Source organism: Eleutherodactylus coqui, chromosome 4 (assembly GCF_035609145.1).
Source record: "Eleutherodactylus coqui strain aEleCoq1 chromosome 4, aEleCoq1.hap1, whole genome shotgun sequence".
Lineage (NCBI taxonomy): Eukaryota > Metazoa > Chordata > Amphibia > Anura > Eleutherodactylidae > Eleutherodactylus > Eleutherodactylus coqui.
Window position 1 is genome coordinate 82,710,347 of NC_089840.1, and position 15,126 is coordinate 82,725,472.

Below are 15,126 nucleotides of genomic sequence, written 5' to 3' on the forward strand. Positions count from 1 at the left end.
GTCTGCCAGTGTCACAACCTACTTTGCTAAATAAAACTCACTAACATAAATACAGTTCGCCCATGAGATTCTATCGCACATCAAAGCCTCCCTTCCTTCTGATGGAAAGGGGAACTCAACACTCGACCTCTGGTGGGGAGTGGAATTCAAGGAGTGGAGACCAACGCGCATCAGCATCACAAGGGAGCCCATTCTAATGGAGACAATGTCCTCCGCCCGTTCCCAAAACATTGAGGGGCCGCTCAAAGGAAAGGGACAGTCGAACCGCAGCTACCGACGGTCGTCTCCATCCTGTATTTAGTTTAACTCCTCATCCTAACTTTCAGGGCCAACCCTACTTATACTAATAAAAATAAAAACATAGGACACCGCATTATCCAACTTACAAAAACATCTACCTAACATTTTTGGGGGTATACTTCGCTAACTTAAACTTATTAAGAAAATACAATTCGCCTGTGTGATGCTAAAGCACAGGGTCCACTCCTGTTCAGGAACATCGCTATGGCTCTAGGGATTTAAGGAGTAGAGTCCAAACTGCCTCAACATCTCAAGGGCCCCCGTTTTGATGGAGACAAGCCTGTCAATTTTCTAGACCACCAAAAAGAGAAAAATGTATTTAACAACAAGTATGCAGTCCGTCAGGATATGCACACATGGTGTTAAAAAAACCAACGGCGCACCTCCAACCCCTTTCGCCGGCCTATCCATCTCCAGAATTGATTGATGTACTTATCACACCAACATCACCTATTAACTAGGTAAAAAAATTGCAAATTTTCTGATGGTCTAGAAAGTTTGACAGTCCAGTCTGCCAGTGTCACAACCTACTTTGCTAAATAAAACTCACTAACATAAATACAGTTCGCCCATGAGATTCTATCGCACATCAAAGCCTCCCTTCCTTCTGATGGAAAGGGGAACTCAACACTCGACCTCTGGTGGGGAGTGGAATTCAAGGAGTGGAGACCAATGCACATCAGCATCACAAGGGAGCCCATTCTAATGGAGACAATGTCCTCCGCCCATTCCCAAAATATTGAGGGGCCGCTCAAAGGAAAGGGACAGTCGAACCGCAGCTACCGACGGTCGTCTCCATCCTGTATTTAGTTTAACTCCTCATCCTAACTTTCAGGGCCAACCCTACTTATACTAATAAAAATAAAAACCTAGGACACCGCATTATCCAACTTACAAAAACATCTACCTAAAATTTTTTGGGGTATACTTCGCTAACTTAAACTTATTAAGAAAATACAATTCGCCTGTGAGATGCTAAAGCACAGGGTCCACTCCTGTTCAGGAACATCGCTATGGCTCTAGGGATCTAAGGAGTAGAGTCCAAACTGCCTCAACATCTCAAGGGCCCCCGTTTTGATGGAGACAAGCCTGTCAATTTTCTAGACCACCAAAAAGAAAAAAAATTATTTAACAACAAGTATGCAGTCCGTCAGGATATGCACACATGGTGTTAAAAAAACCAACGGCGCACCTCCAACCCCTTTCGCCGGCCTATCCATCCCCAGAATTGATTGATGTACTTATCACACCAACATCACCTATTAACTAGGTAAAAAAATTGCAAATTTTCTGATGGTCTAGAAAGTTTGACAGTCCAGTCTGCCAGTGTCACAACCTACTTTGCTAAATAAAACTCACTAACATAAATACAGTTCGCCATGAGATTCTATCGCACATCAAAGCCTCCCTTCCTTCTGATGGAAAGGGGAACTCAACACTCGACCTCTGGTGGGGAGTGGAATTCAAGGACTGGAGACCAATGCGCATCAGCATCACAAGGGAGCCCATTCTAATGGAGACAATGTCCTCCGCCCGTTCCCAAAACATTGAGGGGCCGCTCAAAGGAAAGGGACAGTTGAACCGCAGCTACCGACGGTCGTCTCCATCCTGTATTTAGTTTAACTCCTCATCCTAACTTTCAGGGCCAACCCTACTTATACTAATAAAAATAAAAACCTAGGACACCGCATTATCCAACTTACAAAAACATCCACCTAACATTTTTTGGGGTATACTTCGCTAACTTAAACTTATTAAGAAAATACAATTCTCCTGTGAGATGCTAAAGCACAGGGTCCACTCCTGTTCAGGAACATCGCTATGGCTCTAGGGATTTAAGGAGTAGAGTCCAAACTGCCTCAACATCTCAAGGGCCCCCGTTTTGATGGAGACAAGCCTGTCAATTTTCTAGACCACCAAAAAGAAAAAAAATTATTTAACAACAAGTATGCAGTCCGTCAGGATATGCACACATGGTGTTAAAAAAACCAACGGCGCACCTCCAACCCCTTTCGCCGGCCTATCCATCTCCAGAATTGATTGATGTACTTATCACACCAACATCACCTATTAACTAGGTAAAAAAATTGCAAATTTTCTGATGGTCTAGAAAGTTTGACAGTCCAGTCTGCCAGTGTCACAACCTACTTTGCTAAATAAAACTCACTAACATAAATACAGTTCGCCCATGAGATTCTATCGCACATCAAAGCCTCCCTTCCTTCTGATGGAAAGGGGAACTCAACACTCGACCTCTGGTGGGGAGTGGAATTCAAGGAGTGGAGACCAACGCGCATCAGCATCACAAGGGAGCCCATTCTAATGGAGACAATGTCCTCCGCCCGTTCCCAAAACATTGAGGGGCCGCTCAAAGGAAAGGGACCGTCGAACCGCAGCTACCGACGGTCGTCTCCATCCTGAATTTAGTTTAACTCCTCATCCTAACTTTCATGTATACCCTACGTATACTTATAAAAATAAAAGCCTAGGACACCGCATTATCCAACTTACAAGAACATCTACCTAACATTTTTTGGGTTATAGTTTGCTAACTTAAACTTATTAAGAAAATACAATTCACCTGTGAGATGCTAAAGCACAGGGTCCACTCCTGTTCAGGAACATCGCTATGGCTCTAGGGATCTAAGGAGTAGAGTCCAAACTGCCTCAACATCTCAAGGGCCCCTGTTTTGATGGAGACAAGCCTGTCAATTTTCTAGACCACCAAAAAGAGAAAAATGTATTTAACAACAAGTATGCAGTCCGTCAGGATATGCACACATGGTGTTAAAAAAAACCAACGGCGCACCTCCAACCCCTTTCGCCGGCCTATCCATCTCCAGAATTGATTGATGTACTTATCACACCAACATCACCTATTAACTAGGTAAAAAAATTGCAAATTTTCTGATGGTCTAGAAAGTTTGACAGTCCAGTCTGCCAGTGTCACAACCTACTTTGCTAAATAAAACTCACTAACATAAATACAGTTCGCCCATGAGATTCTATCGCACATCAAAGCCTCCCTTCCTTCTGATGGAAAGGGGAACTCAACACTCGACCTCTGGTGGGGAGTGGAATTCAAGGAGTGGAGACCAATGCGCATCAGCATCACAAGGGAGCCCATTCTAATGGAGACAATGTCCTCCGCCCGTTCCCAAAATATTGAGGGGCCGCTCAAAGGAAAGGGACAGTCGAACCGCAGCTACCGACGGTCGTCTCCATCCTGTATTTAGTTTAACTCCTCATCCTAACTTTCAGGGCCAACCCTACTTATACTAATAAAAATAAAAACCTAGGACACCGCATTATCCAACTTACAAAAACATCTACCTAAAATTTTTTGGGGTATACTTCGCTAACTTAAACTTATTAAGAAAATACAATTCGCCTGTGAGATGCTAAAGCACAGGGTCCACTCCTGTTCAGGAACATCGCTATGGCTCTAGGGATTTAAGGAGTAGAGTCCAAACTGCCTCAACATCTCAAGGACCACCGTTTGGACGGAGACAAGCCTGTCAATTTTCTAGACCACCAAAAAGAGAAAAATGTATTTAACAACAAGTATGCAGTCCGTCAGGATATGCACACATGGTGTTAAAAAAACCAACGGCGCACCTCCAACCCCTTTCGCCGGCCTATCCATCTCCAGAATTGATTGATGTACTTATCACACCAACATCACCTATTAACTAGGTAAAAAAATTGCAAATTTTCTGATGGTCTAGACAGTTTGACAGTCCAGTCTGCCAGTGTCACAACCTACTTTGCTAAATAAAACTCACTAACATAAATACAGTTCGCCCATGAGATTCTATCGCACATCAAAGCCTCCCTTCCTTCTGATGGAAAGGGGAACTGAACACTCGACCTCTGGTGGGGAGTGGAATTCAAGGAGTGGAGACCAACGCGCATCAGCATCACAAGGGAGCCCATTCTAATGGAGACAATGTCCTCCGCCCGTTCCTAAAACATTGAGGGGCCGCTCAAAGGAAAGGGACAGTCGAACCGCAGCTACCGACGGTCGTCTCCATCCTGTATTTAGTTTAACTCCTCATCCTAACTTTCAGGGCCAACCCTACTTATACTAATAAAAATAAAAACCTAGGACACCGCATTATCCAACTTACAAAAACATCTACCTAAAATTTTTTGGGGTATACTTCGCTAACTTAAACTTATTAAGAAAATACAATTCGCCTGTGAGATGCTAAAGCACAGGGTCCACTCCTGTTCAGGAACATCGCTATGGCTCTAGGGATTTAAGGAGTAGAGTCCAAACTGCCTCAACATCTCAAGGGCCCCCGTTTTGACGGAGACAAGCCTGTCAATTTTCTAGACCACCAAAAAGAGAAAAATGTATTTAACAACAAGTATGCAGTCCGTCAGGATATGCACACATGGTGTTAAAAAAACCAACGGCGCACCTCCAACCCCTTTCGCCGGCCTATCCATCTCCAGAATTGATTGATGTACTTATCACACCAACATCACCTATTAACTAGGTAAAAAAATTGCAAATTTTCTGATGGTCTAGAAAGTTTGACAGTCCAGTCTGCCAGTGTCACAACCTACTTTGCTAAATAAAACTCACTAACATAAATACAGTTCGCCCATGAGATTCTATCGCACATCAAAGCCTCCCTTCCTTCTGATGGAAAGGGGAACTCAACACTCGACCTCTGGTGGGGAGTGGAATTCAAGGAGTGGAGACCAACGCGCATCAGCATCACAAGGGAGCCCATTCTAATGGAGACAATGTCCTCCGCCCGTTCCCAAAACATTGAGGGGCCGCTCAAAGGAAAGGGACAGTCGAACCGCAGCTACCAACGGTCGTCTCCATCCTGTATTTAGTTTAACTCCTCATCCTAACTTTCAGGGCCAACCCTACTTATACTAATAAAAATAAAAACCTAGGACACCGCATTATCCAACTTACAAAAACATCTACCTAACATTTTTGGGGGTATACTTCGCTAACTTAAACTTATTAAGAAAATACAATTCGCCTGTGAGATGCTAAAGCACAGGGTCCACTCCTGTTCAGGAACATCGCTATGGCTCTAGGGATTTAAGGAGTAGAGTCCAAACTGCCTCAACATCTCAAGGGCCCCCGTTTTGACGGAGACAAGCCTGTCAATTTTCTAGACCACCAAAAAGAAAAAAATGTATTTAACAACAAGTATGCAGTCCGTCAGGATATGCACACATGGTGTTAAAAAAACCAACGGCGCACCTCCAACCCCTTTCGCCGGCCTATCCATCTCCAGAATTGATTGATGTACTTATCACACCAACATCACCTATTAACTAGGTAAAAAAATTGCAAATTTTCTGATGGTCTAGAAAGTTTGACAGTCCAGTCTGCCAGTGTCACAACCTACTTTGCTAAATAAAACTCACTAACATAAATACAGTTCGCCCATGAGATTCTATCGCACATCAAAGCCTCCCTTCCTTCTGATGGAAAGGGGAACTCAACACTCGACCTCTGGTGGGGAGTGGAATTCAAGGAGTGGAGACCAACGCGCATCAGCATCACAAGGAGCCCATTCTAATGGAGACAATGTCCTCCGCCCGTTCCTAAAACATTGAGGGGCCGCTCAAAGGAAAGGGGCAGTCGAACCGCAGCTACCGACGGTCGTCTCCATCCTGTATTTAGTTTAACTCCTCATCCTAACTTTCAGGGCCAACCCTACTTATACTAATAAAAATAAAAACCTAGGACACCGCATTATCCAACTTACAAAAACATCTACCTAAAATTTTTTGGGGTATACTTCGCTAACTTAAACTTATTAAGAAAATACAATTCGCCTGTGAGATGCTAAAGCACAGGGTCCACTCCTGTTCAGGAACATCGCTATGGCTCTAGGGATTTAAGGAGTAGAGTCCAAACTGCCTCAACATCTCAAGGGCCCCCGTTTTGACGGAGACAAGCCTGTCAATTTTCTAGACCACCAAAAAGAGAAAAATGTATTTAACAACAAGTATGCAGTCCGTCAGGATATGCACACATGGTGTTAAAAAAACCAACGGCGCACCTCCAACCCCTTTCGCCGGCCTATCCATCTCCAGAATTGATTGATGTACTTATCACACCAACATCACCTATTAACTAGGTAAAAAAATTGCAAATTTTCTGATGGTCTAGAAAGTTTGAAAGTCCAGTCTGCCAGTGTCACAACCTACTTTGCTAAATAAAACTCACTAACATAAATACAGTTCGCCCATGAGATTCTATCGCACATCAAAGCCTCCCTTCCTTCTGATGGAAAGGGGAACTCAACACTCGACCTCTGGTGGGGAATGGAATTCAAGGAGTGGAGACCAACGCGCATCAGTATCACAAGGGAGCCCATTCTAATGGAGACAATGTCCTCCGCCCGTTCCCAAAACATTGAGGGGCCGCTCAAAGGAAAGGGACAGTCGAACCGCAGCTACCGACGGTCGTCTCCATCCTGTATTTAGTTTAACTCCTCATCCTAACTTTCAGGGCCAACCCTACTTATACTAATAAAAATAAAAACCTAGGACACCGCATTATCCAACTTACAAAAACATCTACCTAACATTTTTGGGGGTATACTTCGCTAACTTAAACTTATTAAGAAAATACAATTCGCCTGTGAGATGCTAAAGCACAGGGTCCACTCCTGTTCAGGAACATCGCTATGGCTCTAGGGATTTAAGGAGTAGAGTCCAAACTGCCTCAACATCTCAAGGGCCCCCGTTTTGACGGAGACAAGCCTGTCAATTTTCTAGACCACCAAAAAGAGAAAAATGTATTTAACAACAAGTATGCAGTCCGTCAGGATATGCACACATGGTGTTAAAAAAACCAACGGCGCACCTCCAACCCCTTTCGCCGGCCTATCCATCTCCAGAATTGATTGATGTACTTATCACACCAACATCACCTATTAACTAGGTAAAAAAATTGCAAATTTTCTGATGGTCTAGAAAGTTTGAAAGTCCAGTCTGCCAGTGTCACAACCTACTTTGCTAAATAAAACTCACTAACATAAATACAGTTCGCCCATGAGATTCTATCGCACATCAAAGCCTCCCTTCCTTCTGATGGAAAGGGGAACTCAACACTCGACCTCTGGTGGGGAGTGGAATTCAAGGAGTGGAGACCAACGCGCATCAGCATCACAAGGGAGCCCATTCTAATGGAGACAATGTCCTCCGCCCGTTCCCAAAACATTGAGGGGCCGCTCAAAGGAAAGGGACAGTCGAACCGCAGCTACCGACGGTCGTCTCCATCCTGTATTTAGTTTAACTCCTCATCCTAACTTTCAGGGCCAACCCTACTTATACTAATAAAAATAAAAACCTAGGACACCGCATTATCCAACTTACAAAAACATCTACCTAAAATTTTTTGGGGTATACTTCGCTAACTTAAACTTATTAAGAAAATACAATTCGCCTGTGAGATGCTAAAGCACAGGGTCCACTCCTGTTCAGGAACATCGCTATGGCTCTAGGGATTTAAGGAGTAGAGTCCAAACTGCCTCAACATCTCAAGGACCACCGTTTGGACGGAGACAAGCCTGTCAATTTTCTAGACCACCAAAAAGAGAAAAATGTATTTAACAACAAGTATGCAGTCTGTCAGGATATGCACACATGGTGTTAAAAAAACCAACGGCGCACCTCCAACCCCTTTCGCCGGCCTATCCATCTCCAGAATTGATTGATGTACTTATCACACCAACATCACCTATTAACTAGGTAAAAAAATTGCAAATTTTCTGATGGTCTAGAAAGTTTGAAAGTCCAGTCTGCCAGTGTCACAACCTACTTTGCTAAATAAAACTCACTAACATAAATACAGTTCGCCCATGAGATTCTATCGCACATCAAAGCCTCCCTTCCTTCTGATGGAAAGGGGAACTCAACACTCGACCTCTGGTGGGGAGTGGAATTCAAGGAGTGGAGACCAACGCGCATCAGCATCACAAGGGAGCCCATTCTAATGGAGACAATGTCCTCCGCCCGTTCCCAAAACATTGAGGGGCCGCTCAAAGGAAAGGGACAGTCGAACCGCAGCTACCGACGGTCGTCTCCATCCTGTATTTAGTTTAACTCCTCATCCTAACTTTCAGGGCCAACCCTACTTATACTAATAAAAATAAAAACATAGGACACCGCATTATCCAACTTACAAAAACATCTACCTAACATTTTTGGGGGTATACTTCGCTAACTTAAACTTATTAAGAAAATACTATTCGCCTGTGAGATGCTAAAGCACAGGGTCCACTCCTGTTCAGGAACATCGCTATGGCTCTAGGGATTTAAGGAGTAGAGTCCAAACTGCCTCAACATCTCAAGGGCCCCCGTTTTGACGGAGACAAGCCTGTCAATTTTCTAGACCACCAAAAAGAGAAAAATGTATTTAACAACAAGTATGCAGTCCGTCAGGATATGCACACATGGTGTTAAAAAAACCAACGGCGCACCTCCAACCCCTTTCGCCGGCCTATCCATCTCCAGAATTGATTGATGTACTTATCACACCAACATCACCTATTAACTAGGTAGAAAAATTGCAAATTTTCTGATGGTCTAGAAAGTTTGACAGTCCAGTCTGCCAGTGTCACAACCTACTTTGCTAAATAAAACTCACTAACATAAATACAGTTCGCCCATGAGATTCTATCGCACATCAAAGCTTCCCTTCCTTCTGATGGAAAGGGGAACTCAACACTCGACCTCTGGTGGGGAGTGGAATTCAAGGAGTGGAGACCAACGCGCATCAGCATCACAAGGGAGCCCATTCTAATGGAGACAATGTCCTCCGCCCGTTCCCAAAACATTGAGGGGCCGCTCAAAGCAAAGGGACAGTTGAACCGCAGCTACCGACGGTCGTCTCCATCCTGTATTTAGTTTAACTCCTCATCCTAACTTTCATGCATACCCTACTTATACTAATAAAAATAAAAACATAGGACACCGCATTATCCAACTTACAAGAACATCTACCTAACATTTTTTGGGTTATAGTTTGCTAACTTAAACTTATTAAGAAAATACAATTCACCTGTGAGATGCTAAAGCACAGGGTCCACTCCTGTTCAGGAACATCGCTATGGCTCTAGGGATTTAAGGAGTAGAGTCCAAACTGCCTCAACATCTCAAGGGCCCCCGTTTTGACGGAGACAAGCCTGTCAATTTTCTAGACCACCAAAAAGAAAAAAATGTATTTAACAACAAGTATGCAGTCCATCAGGATATGCACACATGGTGTTAAAAAAACCAACGGCGCACCTCCAACCCCTTTCGCCGGCCTATCCATCTCCAGAGTTGATTGATGTACTTATCACACCAACATCACCTATTAACTAGGTAAAAAAATTGCAAATTTTCTGATGGTCTAGAAAGTTTGACAGTCCAGTCTGCCAGTGTCACAACCTACTTTGCTAAATAAAACTCACTAACATAAATACAGTTCGCCCATGAGATTCTATCGCACATCAAAGCCTCCCTTCCTTCTGATGGAAAGGGGAACTCAACACTCGACCTCTGGTGGGGAGTGGAATTCAAGGAGTGGAGACCAATGCGCATCAGCATCACAAGGGAGCCCATTCTAATGGAGACAATGTCCTCCGCCCGTTCCCAAAATATTGAGGGGCCGCTCAAAGGAAAGGGACAGTCGAACCGCAGCTACCGACGGTCGTCTCCATCCTGTATTTAGTTTAACTCCTCATCCTAACTTTCAGGGCCAACCCTACTTATACTAATAAAAATAAAAACCTAGGACACCGCATTATCCAACTTACAAAAACATCTACCTAAAATTTTTTGGGGTATACTTCGCTAACTTAAACTTATTAAGAAAATACAATTCGCCTGTGAGATGCTAAAGCACAGGGTCCACTCCTGTTCAGGAACATCGCTATGGCTCTAGGGATTTAAGGAGTAGAGTCCAAACTGCCTCAACATCTCAAGGACCACCGTTTGGACGGAGACAAGCCTGTCAATTTTCTAGACCACCAAAAAGAGAAAAATGTATTTAACAACAAGTATGCAGTCCGTCAGGATATGCACACATGGTGTTAAAAAAACCAACGGCGCACCTCCAACCCCTTTCGCCGGCCTATCCATCTCCAGAATTGATTGATGTACTTATCACACCAACATCACCTATTAACTAGGTAAAAAAATTGCAAATTTTCTGATGGTCTAGAAAGTTTGACAGTCCAGTCTGCCAGTGTCACAACCTACTTTGCTAAATAAAACTCACTAACATAAATACAGTTCGCCCATGAGATTCTATCGCACATCAAAGCCTCCCTTCCTTCTGATGGAAAGGGGAACTCAACACTCGACCTCTGGTGGGGAGTGGAATTCAAGGAGTGGAGACCAACGCGCATCAGCATCACAAGGGAGCCCATTCTAATGGAGACAATGTCCTCCGCCCGTTCCTAAAACATTGAGGGGCCGCTCAAAGGAAAGGGACAGTCGAACCGCAGCTACCGACGGTCGTCTCCATCCTGTATTTAGTTTAACTCCTCATCCTAACTTTCAGGGCCAACCCTACTTATACTAATAAAAATAAAAACCTAGGACACCGCATTATCCAACTTACAAAAACATCTACCTAACATTTTTTGGGGTATACTTCGCTAACTTAAACTTATTAAGAAAATACAATTCGCCTGTGAGATGCTAAAGCACAGGGTCCACTCCTGTTCAGGAACATCGCTATGGCTCTAGGGATTTAAGGAGTAGAGTCCAAACTGCCTCAACATCTCAAGGGCCCCCGTTTTGACGGAGACAAGCCTGTCAATTTTCTAGACCACCAAAAAGAGAAAAATGTATTTAACAACAAGTATGCAGTCCGTCAGGATATGCACACATGGTGTTAAAAAAACCAACGGCGCACCTCCAACCCCTTTCGCCGGCCTATCCATCTCCAGAGTTGATTGATGTACTTATCACACCAACATCACCTATTAACTAGGTAAAAAAATTGCAAATTTTCTGATGGTCTAGAAAGTTTGACAGTCCAGTCTGCCAGTGTCACAACCTACTTTGCTAAATAAAACTCACTAACATAAATACAGTTCACCCATGAGATTCTATCGCACATCAAAGCCTCCCTTCCTTCTGATGGAAAGGGGAACTCAACACTCGACCTCTGGTGGGGAATGGAATTCAAGGAGTGGAGACCAACGCGCATCAGCATCACAAGGGAGCCCATTCTAATGGAGACAATGTCCTCCGCCCGTTCCCAAAACATTGAGGGGCCGCTCAAAGGAAAGGGACAGTCGAACCGCAGCTACCGACGGTCGTCTCCATCCTGTATTTAGTTTAACTCCTCATCCTAACTTTCAGGGCCAACCCTACTTATACTAATAAAAATAAAAACCTAGGACACCGCATTATCCAACTTACAAAAACATCTACCTAACATTTTTGGGGGTATACTTCGCTAACTTAAACTTATTAAGAAAATACAATTCGCCTGTGAGATGCTAAAGCACAGGGTCCACTCCTGTTCAGGAACATCGCTATGGCTCTAGGGATTTAAGGAGTAGAGTCCAAACTGCCTCAACATCTCAAGGGCCCCCGTTTTGACGGAGACAAGCCTGTCAATTTTCTAGACCACCAAAAAGAGAAAAATGTATTTAACAACAAGTATGCAGTCCGTCAGGATATGCACACATGGTGTTAAAAAAACCAACGGCGCACCTCCAACCCCTTTCGCCGGCCTATCCATCTCCAGAATTGATTGATGTACTTATCACACCAACATCACCTATTAACTAGGTAAAAAAATTGCAAATTTTCTGATGGTCTAGAAAGTTTGACAGTCCAGTCTGCCAGTGTCACAACCTACTTTGCTAAATAAAACTCACTAACATAAATACAGTTCGCCCATGAGATTCTATCGCACATCAAAGCCTCCCTTCCTTCTGATGGAAAGGGGAACTCAACACTCGACCTCTGGTGGGGAATGGAATTCAAGGAGTGGAGACCAACGCGCATCAGCATCACAAGGGAGCCCATTCTAATGGAGACAATGTCCTCCGCCCGTTCCCAAAACATTGAGGGGCCGCTCAAAGGAAAGGGACAGTCGAACCGCAGCTACCGACGGTCGTCTCCATCCTGTATTTAGTTTAACTCCTCATCCTAACTTTCAGGGCCAACCCTACTTATACTAATAAAAATAAAAACCTAGGACACCGCATTATCCAACTTACAAAAACATCTACCTAACATTTTTGGGGGTATACTTCGCTAACTTAAACTTATTAAGAAAATACAATTCGCCTGTGAGATGCTAAAGCACAGGGTCCACTCCTGTTCAGGAACATCGCTATGGCTCTAGGGATTTAAGGAGTAGAGTCCAAACTGCCTCAACATCTCAAGGGCCCCCGTTTTGACGGAGACAAGCCTGTCAATTTTCTAGACCACCAAAAAGAGAAAAATGTATTTAACAACAAGTATGCAGTCCGTCAGGATATGCACACATGGTGTTAAAAAAACCAACGGCGCACCTCCAACCCCTTTCGCCGGCCTATCCATCTCCAGAATTGATTGATGTACTTATCACACCAACATCACCTATTAACTAGGTAAAAAAATTGCAAATTTTCTGATGGTCTAGAAAGTTTGAAAGTCCAGTCTGCCAGTGTCACAACCTACTTTGCTAAATAAAACTCACTAACATAAATACAGTTCGCCCATGAGATTCTATCGCACATCAAAGCCTCCCTTCCTTCTGATGGAAAGGGGAACTCAACACTCGACCTCTGGTGGGGAGTGGAATTCAAGGAGTGGAGACCAACGCGCATCAGCATCACAAGGGAGCCCATTCTAATGGAGACAATGTCCTCCGCCCGTTCCTAAAACATTGAGGGGCCGCTCAAAGGAAAGGGACAGTCGAACCGCAGCTACCGACGGTCGTCTCCATCCTGTATTTAGTTTAACTCCTCATCCTAACTTTCAGGGCCAACCCTACTTATACTAATAAAAATAAAAACCTAGGACACCGCATTATCCAACTTACAAAAACATCTACCTAACATTTTTGGGGGTATACTTCGCTAACTTAAACTTATTAAGAAAATACAATTCGCCTGTGAGATGCTAAAGCACAGGGTCCACTCCTGTTCAGGAACATCGCTATGGCTCTAGGGATTTAAGGAGTAGAGTCCAAACTGCCTCAACATCTCAAGGACCACCGTTTGGACGGAGACAAGCCTGTCAATTTTCTAGACCACCAAAAAGAGAAAAATGTATTTAACAACAAGTATGCAGTCCGTCAGGATATGCACACATGGTGTTAAAAAAACCAACGGCGCACCTCCAACCCCTTTCGCCGGCCTATCCATCTCCAGAATTGATTGATGTACTTATCACACCAACATCACCTATTAACTAGGTAAAAAAATTTCAAATTTTCTGATGGTCTAGAAAGTTTGACAGTCCAGTCTGCCAGTGTCACAACCTACTTTGCTAAATAAAACTCACTAACATAAATACAGTTCGCCCATGAGATTCTATCGCACATCAAAGCCTCCCTTCCTTCTGATGGAAAGGGGAACTCAACACTCGACCTCTGGTGGGGAGTGGAATTCAAGGAGTGGAGACCAACGCGCATCAGCATCACAAGGGAGCCCATTCTAATGGAGACAATGTCCTCCGCCCGTTCCTAAAACATTGAGGGGCCGCTCAAAGGAAAGGGACAGTCGAACCGCAGCTACCGACGGTCGTCTCCATCCTGTATTTAGTTTAACTCCTCATCCTAACTTTCAGGGCCAACCCTACTTATACTAATAAAAATAAAAACCTAGGACACCGCATTATCCAACTTACAAAAACATCTACCTAACATTTTTGGGGGTATACTTCGCTAACTTAAACTTATTAAGAAAATACAATTCGCCTGTGAGATGCTAAAGCACAGGGTCCACTCCTGTTCAGGAACATCGCTATGGCTCTAGGGATTTAAGGAGTAGAGTCCAAACTGCCTCAACATCTCAAGGGCCCCCGTTTTGACGGAGACAAGCCTGTCAATTTTCTAGACCACCAAAAAGAGAAAAATGTATTTAACAACAAGTATGCAGTCCGTCAGGATATGCACACATGGTGTTAAAAAAACCAACGGCGCACCTCCAACCCCTTTCGCCGGCCTATCCATCTCCAGAGTTGATTGATGTACTTATCACACCAACATCACCTATTAACTAGGTAAAAAAATTGCAAATTTTCTGATGGTCTAGAAAGTTTGACAGTCCAGTCTGCCAGTGTCACAACCTACTTTGCTAAATAAAACTCACTAACATAAATACAGTTCGCCCATGAGATTCTATCGCACATCAAAGCCTCCCTTCCTTCTGATGGAAAGGGGAACTCAACACTCGACCTCTGGTGGGGAATGGAATTCAAGGAGTGGAGACCAACGCGCATCAGCATCACAAGGGAGCCCATTCTAATGGAGACAATGTCCTCCGCCCGTTCCCAAAACATTGAGGGGCCGCTCAAAGGAAAGGGACAGTCGAACCGCAGCTACCGACGGTCGTCTCCATCCTGTATTTAGTTTAACTCCTCATCCTAACTTTCAGGGCCAACCCTACTTATACTAATAAAAATAAAAACCTAGGACACCGCATTATCCAACTTACAAAAACATCTACCTAACATTTTTGGGGGTATACTTCGCTAACTTAAACTTATTAAGAAAATACAATTCGCCTGTGAGATGCTAAAGCACAGGGTCCACTCCTGTTCAGGAACATCGCTATGGCTCTAGGGATTTAAGGAGTAGAGTCCAAACTGCCTCAACATCTCAAGGGCCCCCGTTTT